Here is an 11,735-nt window from a genome sequence, read left to right as displayed (position 1 = left end):
GCCAATCTTCTCTTTGAATTGTAGTGAACTAAATATAACATTAACATAGAAAAATGCATTTGTGTATTTGGTAGCTTTTTTAATATAGTATTTTTATTATTTAAATTTTCCAGACAATGTATTTTGACCATATTCACCTGTCTCCTGGCTCCCACACTCTCCCTGGATTTTTTGTTTGTTTGTTTGGTTGGTTGGTTGTTTGGTTGGTTGGTTGGTTGTTTGGTTGTTTGGTTGGTTGGTTGGTTGGTTGGTTGGTTGGTTGGCTGGTTGGTTGGTTGGTTGGCTGGTTGGTTGGTTTTGGTTAGGTTGGGTTGGGTTGGATTGGGTTTAGTCTGGTTTTGAGAAGATACTATCTCTCAACCTGCATCCCATTCTGGTCCATTGATCCTTACACTCTCTCTGCCACCTCTGGGCCTTAAGTATTGATTCTATTGTAGATGTATTAAGTGAGGATGGGCACCCCACAGTCAGTTTTCTACATTTTGATTAGCTGTAGCTTTCTATACTGGCCTACAACTGAAGAGAAAAAGGGAGATAAGAGAAAGCTTCTCTGATAAGGGTGGGAGCTACACGGACCTCTGGATACCAAGGTATGTTTAGAGTGCAGTTAAACATTATAATGCTTTCCTTCTTCCCAAGTGATGTCATAATATGGAAATCTGAACCACTGCTTTGGGCAGTGGCAGTGGCAGTGGTAGGTTCTCCTCTAAGTTCCATGGTCTGACCAGCCACAGGTACGTATTAAGTTTACAGTGCTGATGAACTCACTCTTATTGAGTGGGCCCAAGGTCCAAGTAGATGGCAATCGGATGGCCACAGGGTAAGTGTCACTATTATGCCTTTAGGAATATCTTGTCATCCTGATCAAGTCTGTTGCTTCAAAAGCATTATAGCTGGCTAAGACTATTGATTGCTTTCCTTCCTTGCAGCTTCGTGGTTCTCTCCAGTCTTGTGAGGACTAGTCCTCAGTAAAGAGACTTCCGTGCAAGTTTGAGCTCCGTTCATTGATTCTTCAAATTCCTGTGTCTGAGGTGTGTGGTGTTTTCAGCAATTGGGTCTTATTGTTCTTTTTCTGTGAGTCAACCAATGGAATAGCAATAGCCATTTAGTAGTTTTCCTTGTGTGTACTATGAGACACTTGCATACGATTTTCCTATACTTATATTACTAAGTAATCATAATAATGATAATAACGTAATAATGAACAAGCCTTCATAAAAAGTCATGTGGATGAGAGTTTCAACACCTTTTGTATTTCTTCTTTTTTTCCAACTTCCCCTTGAGTCCCCATACTTTGTAATCCTAAATGTTTTTACATTTCTTCTGAGTTAAAAATTGTATGGAAAGAATGATTATTGAAAGTTCTTTTGGTTGTTGAACATCCAGTAATATCTTATATTTGAGTTTAAAGCTATCTTTCATTCTACAAATGACACGTTTACTTGAGCCTATGTCACTTACCCTTCAATTATATTGAGAACACGTTTGACTGTGTCATTATTCTTTCTCAATTAGCATCAACTCTGTTAGCGATATTTCTTTGGAGGTGATTTTCCCACAATTAATTTCCAACTTCTCTAGCATTCTTACCTCTCAGTTCCTAATTCTCTTTGTTGTTCTTATGCTTTTTTTTAATTTAGTAACTGAATTGTATTTAAATACTCCCATTTCTCCCTAGACAAATCTTCCTGTATTTGTTCGTTTCTCTTGATGTTCACTTCTCCTTTTCTTCTTTTATTTCCAATTTTCTTTTCCTTCTTCCCTACCAAGTGATGTCATAATATGGAAATCTGAACCACTGCTGTCCTTTGAGTGCTGTCTGAATCTCATCCCCTGAGGCTTTGTATACAATTATAGAAATTAATGAGTTATCAATACCTCTTGATGTATAATGAATTTTCTACCGACAACACAAGTTTGTCAGCTTCTCCTCAAAGCAAGCATCCTGCATAATGGGGAGGAGGAGAATATTTCAATTTTACTAATTCCTCACCTATTCCCACTATATTCCTGCACAAGGGCAATTTTGGAAGATAACTTGCGTGAACCCTGAAACAATGTTCATTGTCTGCGGTGGATTCAAGCCTCCCTCCATATTTATTAAAACATATAAAACATGCTCTCTGTGTCTTCTTCGGATCTCCAGGCCTTCTGTTCTTCTGGCTGCTCATTATGGGTTTCAGGGAGGGGTTTACTAAAACTCCTCTGTGTCTGCAGGTTAGTCAGCTTTATGGTCCTTTCCTGGGAATCTCAAGTCTTTGTGCTTTAAATTGCAAATATTAACACAGTGAGGTGGGAGTCCATGGCACACTGAGAGGGGCTGGAGGCACAGTTGTAACTATAAAAACCAAGGCTTGTGCAGGGGCGTGACACACAAGCAGAGTGCACTGGTACGAAAAGGGACAGGACTGCTTCTTTCAATCTCGTCTTGGGTGTTTGTTTGTTTGTTGTCTTTGTTTTCGTTTTAATCTCTGGAGGGTGAAGCCATCTTATTTTAAGTCCAGAAAGTAGTTTAAGGGGATGGGTATTCTCGTCCTTCATTTGCAATCCTCCCACGTCCCGTTTCTCCCTAGACAAATCTTCCTGTATTTGCTCCTTTCTCTTGGGGTTCGCTTCTCCTTTCTCTCCTTTATTCCCAATTTTCTTTTCCTCCTTCCCTACTAACTGATCACAAAGTGAAATTTGAGGACTTTCCCTGAGTTTATATTTGTCTGATTAAAACACACTTTATGCAATTTAAACACTGTCAAATCACTTTAAGTAATAAAGATTGTGCCAGGCTTTTTATTACTTTCTCAGATAATTGTATGTTTTTAACATTAACATGCCTACAACTGTTTCCTTTTTTCTCCTTAGTTTGACAGATAATGATTTTTCAAAATCCTTTGAAACCCATGTTGCAATTCTCCCTGTTTTAATGGGCAAGGGAATCTGCACCACCACCTCCTTTTATTGAAAGAGGCCATGTAATAAATGTGATCTCCTTGCAGCTTAATGACTGTGTTCTTGCTGTGGAATAAAGATGACTATGTATGAGTGATTTTTTTCAAGGATTAAAATTTCTCCTTTTTGTAATAATAATAAAAAATGGTAAAAAAAAATGTGTCTGGGGATGTGTCTAGTTCAGGTCACTGAAATACAGTGTTTAAATATGCCAGAGCCAAGACACAAAAGAACATTGTCACTAAAATGCAAAATAGCACATTAAATTTAAATAGTAGGAGCATTACTGAGGTTGCCATGCCTTCGCATAGCAAGGCTGCGATGGATGCTTTGTTAAACCTATAAATAATATTAGCATTCATGGCATTATCGAAGAGTAATTATGATATAAAGCAATAAGACTATACTTGCCTTTAGAACTTCTATGCCATTCTTGTAATTTTCAGATATATTAGCCAAACATGGCTACTCCTACATAAATGCATTATCGTTTTTCCTCCACTGTCAAGAGATTACACGGAAACAGTAGTTGGACATCTCACTAACCCCTACAAGACTGTCTGAAGGATAGTTCGTGTTACATCTTATGAAGTTTCCTGTCAAGGTGATTTCTATGGTAACCCCTCTTTCCTGCCTTTCAAATGGTGCTAAAATCTGGAACATCCCATTAAATATTGATGACAGAGTTTCATTCACTCTTCAACTCGCTTGAGAATTCTTCATTTTATCTACTAACTCAGACATGTGGTATCCAAGCAGCATGCTTTTTGTTGTTAAAATGTTAATTAGAATTTTATAACCATTTTTATAGATATGCTCTTCATCTTGATTGCCACAAACATATTTATTTACAATTCTATAATGTTCTCATTAATATGCTATGGTAAAATGCCATAGTGCACAGAAGTTAGCTTAATAACAAGCAATAGAAATATATCCTTAATGACATCTGTGAAACATCTGTGGAATTGTAGCAAGGCAGAATAACTTCTCAGTAAACGAGATAATGAGCATACGATACTTGAGGTCAGCATTCCCTATAACCAGAGCCTGTCTGCCACTATTAACTATTCCATGTACTCAATAGCTCTGACACCACTACCTAGTAATGGTTATTTACTAAATATCATGCTCATTAAAAGGAAGGCACCGGGCTGGAGAGATGGCTCAGCGGTTAAGAGCACCAACTGCTCTTCCCGAGGTCCTGAGTTCAATTCCCAGCAACCACATCGTGACTCACAACCATCTGTAATGGGGTTGGGTGTGTCTGAAGACAGCTACAGTGTGCTTATATACATTAAGTAAATAAATAAATCTTTAAAAAAAAAGGAAGGCAAGTCCTGAATACCCTGTCTCTACAATAATGGGTTCAGTCATATCGTTTGTTTATAAGCATTTCCCAAGACATGTCAGAGAGCATTGCTCATGTCTCACTCCTTCCATCACCTACTTATTCATGTTTTTTTATTTTGCAGGAGATATAGACATTAAAAGCAAAGCAGCTTAGCCAGAGTTATGTTACAAAATGGAATGGAATTCTGAAGTACAGCAAAACTGATATCCAACTAAATTAATCATCTGTTCTTCTAAGCATCTTATTGGAAACAGCCTTGAGTTTGAATGGAAAGGTTATTCATGTTATCTTGGGCAAGCCACTAACTATAGTGAAATCTCATTCTTTTCAGAGTCTGATAAAGAATAAATGTCTCACCTCATTAGCCTGGCCCTTACTGGAACGTCATATGAGGCGGGATTAAGTACTCCTCAGCTGAGTAGGTAATGCATAGATGGGTATACATGGAATTTTGAAAAGTGTAGAGAATTGTGACATGGGATTCTCCTTTACCCAAGTCTGCTCATTTGAAGAAAAACTGCCAATATGAAGACGGGCAAAAACTTATTCATTTCCTTAACTTATACAACAACTTGCCCCAAACTTTGGTGACAATACAAATTATCCTCACAGAGTTCTGTGAGTTAGAAGTTCATCACCATCTCCCTACACTTCTATCAAGATTTTGGCCAAGATCTTGTCGCATTCTGAAAAATCTCAGGTAGAATCCTCTCCTTGACTTTATTCAAGGACTCTTTTTCCAGCTTTAAAAGCTATAGCCTGCTGTAGCTTTGTTGCTAGTAAACACACACACACACACAAACACACACACACACAAACAGAAGGAAGGAAAGGAAGTATGATAATGACCTGAGGTCCTAAGATCATAAACAATGTGAAGATGCCCCTGACTGCCATTTTAAGTCAACATTGTGCTGAATATTCTAGATGAGATACTTAGCAAGAAAAAGAAAGATCATATTCATACTGAAAGAGATAAAATCAAAATGTTCTCTGTTCACAAATAGCATGGTCCCATGCATAGAGGAACCTCAAGGTCTCATATACACATTATAATAGCTAACAAATAAAAACATCAATGTCGTAAGACATAGTATTAGCAAACGAAACAATTGCATTTTAAAAGTTAACAATAAAATAGCTTCAAAATGAACCATAAAAAAATCCCACTTACATTACCATCAAAAAGAAAGGAAACTGCATATTTAACTTAAATGTAACAGGATTATACCTGTAAGACTACAAAACATTGCTGAAATAAGCTGAAGTGGACATTAATGAATGGGAAAGTATCCTAGGTTCATAGACGGAAAGACTGAATTCTGTTGAAATGCTCAGCATGGAAAGAGCTACAGAGTCGGTGCCATTTCTACCAAAGTACCAATGACATGGTTTGGGTAGAAATATGAGAATCATACTAAGGTTCTCCTAGAATCACAAAGGACTCTGAGTTGCAAAGAAATTTTAAGACAGATAAATAAATAAAGCTGCAGGCCACACTTTCCCTGGCTTCTAGTCATGGTCCTGAACAGATTGAACTGATAAGACAAAATACCACAAAAGATAGTCATATCAAGTGATAGGCACTGACTTGCTTACAGTTCCAGAGTCTGAGACACCTAAGGTCAAGGTGCCAGACACTCATGTCCTGGTCAAAACCCTCTGCCTGACCTGAAGCCAGTCATATCCTTCCCTGGGATTTCAACAATTTTTTCAATGTTTATATTTGGAAAACAAAACATTCTTCTTACAGGAGTGTCATCCATGTCTGGTTTAGAGTGCCATCTTTGATAACTCATTCAGGCGTTATAACCTCCACACAGATCCTGTCTCTAACAATCACACTAGAGGTAAGGGCTTCAACACATGACCATGGCAAGATAAAAATACCCAGTCCATAGCCCCTACAATAATCGAGGCCATGTTACTATAGACAGAAATATAGACAACATGGCAGAAAAAAGCCAGAAAATTAGCCTACCTGAATAGAGCTGGACAGTCCTCAGCAAATGCTCAAAGATGACACTGTAAGGTTAAGAACAAAAATCAACCAAACAAGCAAAACAACAAGAAAACAAAACCCGGCCTTTTTCTCTTCAATATGTGGTGTTGGAAATATTGAATATCCATGTACATAATCAGCTTGGACCATTTCATTGAATTAATTCAATTACAGAATACACATGAAACCCAATATTTTAAATTTTATACAAGGAAGCATGCAAAACCTTCATGGGATTGTATTTAGCAACATGTTTTTATAGGAAACTGAAAAGACAGAAAATTAGGCAAATTGATTCCATCAAACATAAAAAGTTCTACACAACCAAAGTAACAATTGAGAAGATAGCATATAGAATGAGAGGAAATGTTTGTAAGTCGTATATCTAATGAGGGTTCAATATCTAGAACACACAAAGACCTTATACTTCTCAACAACAACAAAAACCCAAGTAACCTGTTTTCTGAAATTGGACAAAAATTTTAATAGACCTTTCTCCAAAAAAAAAAAAAAACCTGATATATAAATAGACAATGATGATACTAAAAAGATGGTAACCCTTGCTAGTCTTCATGAAAAACCAATATTGTAGTGGGCACATAGACTTTAAGAAATGTATTACAGGGACACGGGAGCTGAGGAGCACTCTGAGACAAGATCCTTCTGGTTTCTGTCTATGCCCAGAGCTGACTCTGAGTCACAAACCCCCTTGCCCAGATCCTACCAGGAAAGAACTGTGCTGAAACACAGACTTACAGGAGGGTCAAGCCACTTTCAAAGACAGCAAGACCAGCCTACACTAAAGATAACCAGATGGTCAGAAGCAAGTGCAAGAACATAAGCAACAAAAATCAAGGCCCCTTGGCATCTTTAGAAACGAGTTTTCCCACCACAGCAAGTCCAGGATAGTCCAACATACTGGAAAAGCAAGATTCTGATTTAAAATCACATCTCATGATGATGTTAGACTACTTTAAGAAGGACATAAATAACTCCCTGAAAGAAATACAGGACAACACAGGTAAACAGATAGAAGTCCTTAAACAGGAAACTCAAAAAAATTCCTTAAAGAATTACAGGACAACACAAGCAAACAGGTGAAGGAATTGAACAAAACCATCCAGAATCTAAAAATGGAAATAGAAACAATAAAGAAATCACAAAGGGAGACAACCCTGGAGATGGAAAACCTAGGAAAGAGATCAGGAGTCATAGACACAAGCATTACCAACAGAATACAAGAGACAAGAGACAAGACAGCCCACTCTATACCTACCTATGCAATATAGTACTTGAAGTCCTAGTCAGGGCAATTAAACAACAAAAGAGGTCAGAGCGATACAAATTGTAAAATAAGAAGTCAAAATATCACTATTTGCAGATAATATGATAGTATACTTAAGTGACACACAAGACAACTCCTACAGCTGATAGACAACTTTAGCCAAGTGGGTGGATATAAAATTAACACAAGCAGATCAGTAACCTTCCTCTACTCATAGGATAAAGAGGCTGAAAAAAATTAGGGAGATGCCATCCTTCACAATAGTCACAAATAATAAAAAATACCTTGGGGTGGCTCAAACCAAACAAGTGAAATTTCCGAATGACAAGAACTTCAAATCTCAGAAGAAAAAAAATGAAGAAGATCTCAGAAGATGGAAAGATCTCCCATACTCATGGATAGGCAGGATTAATATAGTAAAAATGCTCATCTTGCCAAAAGCAATCTACAGATTCAATGCAATCCCCATCAGATTCCCAAGTCAATTCTTTACAGAATGAGAGAGAGCAGCTTGCAAATCCATTGGGAATAACAACAAAAAAATCAAGATAGCCAAAACTATCCTCAACAATAAATGAACTTCTGGGGGAATCACTATCCCTGAACTCAAGCAGTTTTACAGAGCAATAGTCATAAAACCTGCATGGTGTTGGTACAGAGACAGGCAGATAGAACAATGGAATAGAATTGAAGACCAGAAATGAACCAACACATCTATGGTCACTTGATCTTTGACAAAAGGAGCTAAAACCATACAGTGGAAACAAGACACATTTTCAACAAATGATGTTGGTTCAACTGGAGGTCGGGGAGTAGAAGAATACAAATCGATCCATTCCTAGTACCTAGTACAAAGATCAAGTTCAAGTGGAACAAGGACCTCCACATGAAACCAGATACACTGAAACTACAGAAAAGAAAGTGAGCAAGAGCCTCAAACACATTGGCACAGGGGAAATTTTCCTGAACAAAACACCAATGGCTTATGCTCTAAGATCAAGAATCGACAAATGGGATCTCATAAAATTGCAAAGCTTCTGTAAGGCAAAGGACACTGTGGTTAGGACAAAACGGCAACCAACAGATTGGGGGGAAAATCTTTACCAATCCATCTAATAGAGGGATAATATCCAATATATACTTAAGTTATACTCTAGAGACTTAAATAACCCCTTTTAAAAGTAGGCTACAGAGCTAAACAAAGAATTCTCAACTGAGGAATATCAAATGGCAGACAGACAACTAAGGAAATGTTCAACATCCTTAGTCATCAGGAAAATGCAAATCAAAACATCAAACACCAGTCAGAATGGCTAACATCAAAAACTCAGGTGACAGCAGATACTGGTGAGGATGTGGAGAAAGAGGAACACTCCTCCATTTTTTGATGGGATTGTAAACTGGTACAACCTCTCTGGAAATCAGTCTGGAGATTCCTAAGAAAATTGGCTATAGTACTACCTGAGGACCCAGCTATACCACTCCTAGGCATATATCCAAAAGATGCTCCAACATAAAACAAGGACACATGCTCCACTATGTTCATAGCAGCCTTATTTATAATAGCCAGAAGCTAGAAATAACCCAGATGCCCTTCAACAGAGGAATGGATAGAGAAGATATGGTACATTTACATAATGGAGTACTACTCAGTTATTAAAAAACAATGACTTCATGAAAGTCTTAGTCAAATGGATGGAACTTGAAAATATCATTTTGAGTGAGGTAACCCGATCACAAAAGAACACGCATGGTATGTACTCACTGATAACCGGATATTAGCCCAAAAGCTTGGAATAACCAAGCTCATGAAGCTCAAGAGGAAGGAAGACCAAAGTGGGGATACTTCAGATCATCTTAGAAGGGGGGACAAAATGCTCACAGGAGGAAAACAGAGACAAAGTGTGGAGCATAGACTGAAAGTCCATTCAGAGACTACCCCACGGGGGTATGTATCCCATACACAGTCACCAAACCCAGACAATATTGTTTATGCCAAGAAGTGCATGCTGACAGGAGCCTGATATAGCTGTCTGCTGAGGGGCTCTGGCAGAGCCTTACAAATATAGAGGCAGATACTTGCAGCCAACCACTGAACTGAGAACAGGAGGAGTTAGAGAAAGGACTGAAGGAGCTGAAAGGGTTTGCTAACCCATAAGAAGAACACAGTATCAACCAATCAGACCCCTCAGAGCTCCCAGGGATTAAACCACCATCCAAGAGGACACAGGGATGGACCTATGGCTCCATCTGCATGTGTAGCAGAGGAGGGCCTTGTTGGGCATCAATGGGAGGAGAAGCCCTTGGTCCTCTCAAGGCTCGATGTCCCAGTGTAGGGGAATGTCAGGTGGGGAGGTGGGAGCGAGTGGTTGGGTGTGTGAGGGAGCATCCTCATAGAAGTGTGGGGGTGGGGGTGGGAGTATAGCAGGTTTTGGGAGGGGAAACCGAGAAATGGGATAACATTTAAAATGTAAAATTAAAAATGAAATGTAAAAATAAATAAATAAAATAAATGTATTACTAGTACATAATCATGACACATGGCTTTTTTATGCAGCTTTTTATGTTTTTATGTAATGTACATTAATGTCTTTATCCCCATTAACCACTGTGATCCTTTTCCTCCCCTCCATTGGTTGTCTCTCTTTCCCCCAATATTCCTTTTCAATGTCATATGTATGCAAATATATATGCATATATGTATATATGTGTATTTGTATATTCGTGTATTGTGCAAATGTATAGATGTGTGTGTATATATGTGTATATGTATATGTGTTTGTGCACATAATAAGTGACAGTGGAGTGCTCAGTTCAAAAAGTGACAACTTTGTTACTCACACACCTACTCCCCCTAAGATTCGGGGAGGACTGAGCAAGAGAGAGCAGAAAGATTGCAAGAGCCAGGGGACGAGGAGGACATCTGTGATACATCTCTGTTTTCTGCTGTGTGTTCATCTGACTTTAATACTGTATTAACATCGTGTTCATAGAAAGAAATTAGGAATACAAGGGGCATACATAAACATAATGAAGACAACTTACTGCAAGCCTATAGCCAACTTCAAATTAAATGGAGAGAAATCAAAGCGATTCCCCTAAAATTAGGAACAGGACAAGGTTGTACCCTCTCCCTATATATCTATATCAATGTCGTATTTGAAATTTTAGCTAGAGAAAGAAGACAACTGAAGGAGATCAAGGGGATAGAATTGAAGTGGAAGAAGTCAACGTATCCTTATTTGCAAATGACATAATAGTATATGTAAATGACCCTAAAATATCCATTACAGTTCCTAAGGCTGATAAACACTTTCAAGAAAGTGGTTGTATACAAGATTAACTCACAAAAATCAGTAGCCCTCCTATAAACAAATGACAGGCTAAGAAAGAAATCAGGGAGACAACATCTTTCATAATAGTCTCAAATAATATAAAATATTTTTGAGTAACTCTAACCAAGCAAGGGACTTGTATGATAAGCCTTTCAAATCTTTGAAGAAAAAAAATTGAGAAAACTATCAGAAGATTTAAATAACTCCCATGTTCATGGATCAGTAAGATTAACATGGTAAAATGGTCACCCTACCAAAAGCAATCTACAGATTCAGTGCAATTCCAACACAATTATTGACAGACCTTGAAATGATTATTCTTAACTTTATACAAAAAAAATCAACAACAACAGAAGAATAGCTAAACATTCTTTAACAATAAAAGAGTTGCTGGAGGTTTCACAATCTCTGATTTTAAATTGCATCACAAAGCTATCATAATAAAAATGGCATGATATTGCAAAAAGGCAAACAGATTGATGGAATAGGGAGAGGGTACAAACTTGTCTTGTTCCTAATTTTAGTGGAATTGCTTTGATTTCTTTCCATCACGTCTGAAGACCCAGACATGAATACCTACATCTATGGACACCTGATTTTCTATAAAGAAGCCAAAAATACATACTGGGGGGAAAAATGACAGCTTCTTCAACAAATGCTTCTCTTCAAACTGTATGCCTGCATGTAGAATAATTCTTACCACCCCATACAAAACTCAAATACAAGGTGATCAAAGATCTCAACATAAAAACACATACACTGAACATGATAGAATAAAAGTGGGGTATAGCCTTGAATGTACTGGCCCAGGAGACA

The 11,735-nt window shown here is 37.8% G+C and overlaps 1 long non-coding RNA gene across 3 annotated transcripts; it reads left to right on the top strand.

The window, feature by feature from the left end:
- The first annotated feature begins 669 nt into the window (after nt 1-669).
- Nucleotides 670-4,661, top strand: LOC102546775 (uncharacterized). 3 transcript variants are annotated; one of them, XR_362323.5, is made up of 4 exons: nt 670-820; nt 930-1,031; nt 3,390-3,547; nt 4,419-4,661. It is a non-coding gene; the product is annotated as an uncharacterized LOC102546775 (long non-coding RNA). The 3 variants fall into 3 exon arrangements; XR_010060760.1 differs by having other exon boundaries at nt 680-820; nt 3,453-3,547; XR_005497755.2 differs by having other exon boundaries at nt 680-820; nt 3,390-3,559.
- The last annotated feature ends 7,074 nt before the right edge of the window (nt 4,662-11,735 follow it).

The sequence above is a fragment of the Rattus norvegicus genome, chromosome 20 (assembly GCF_036323735.1).
Source record: "Rattus norvegicus strain BN/NHsdMcwi chromosome 20, GRCr8, whole genome shotgun sequence".
In the NCBI taxonomy this organism is placed as follows: domain Eukaryota; kingdom Metazoa; phylum Chordata; class Mammalia; order Rodentia; family Muridae; genus Rattus; species Rattus norvegicus.
The sequence above is the reverse complement of the archived record's forward strand: the minus strand, read 5'-3'. Positions and strand labels throughout refer to the sequence as shown.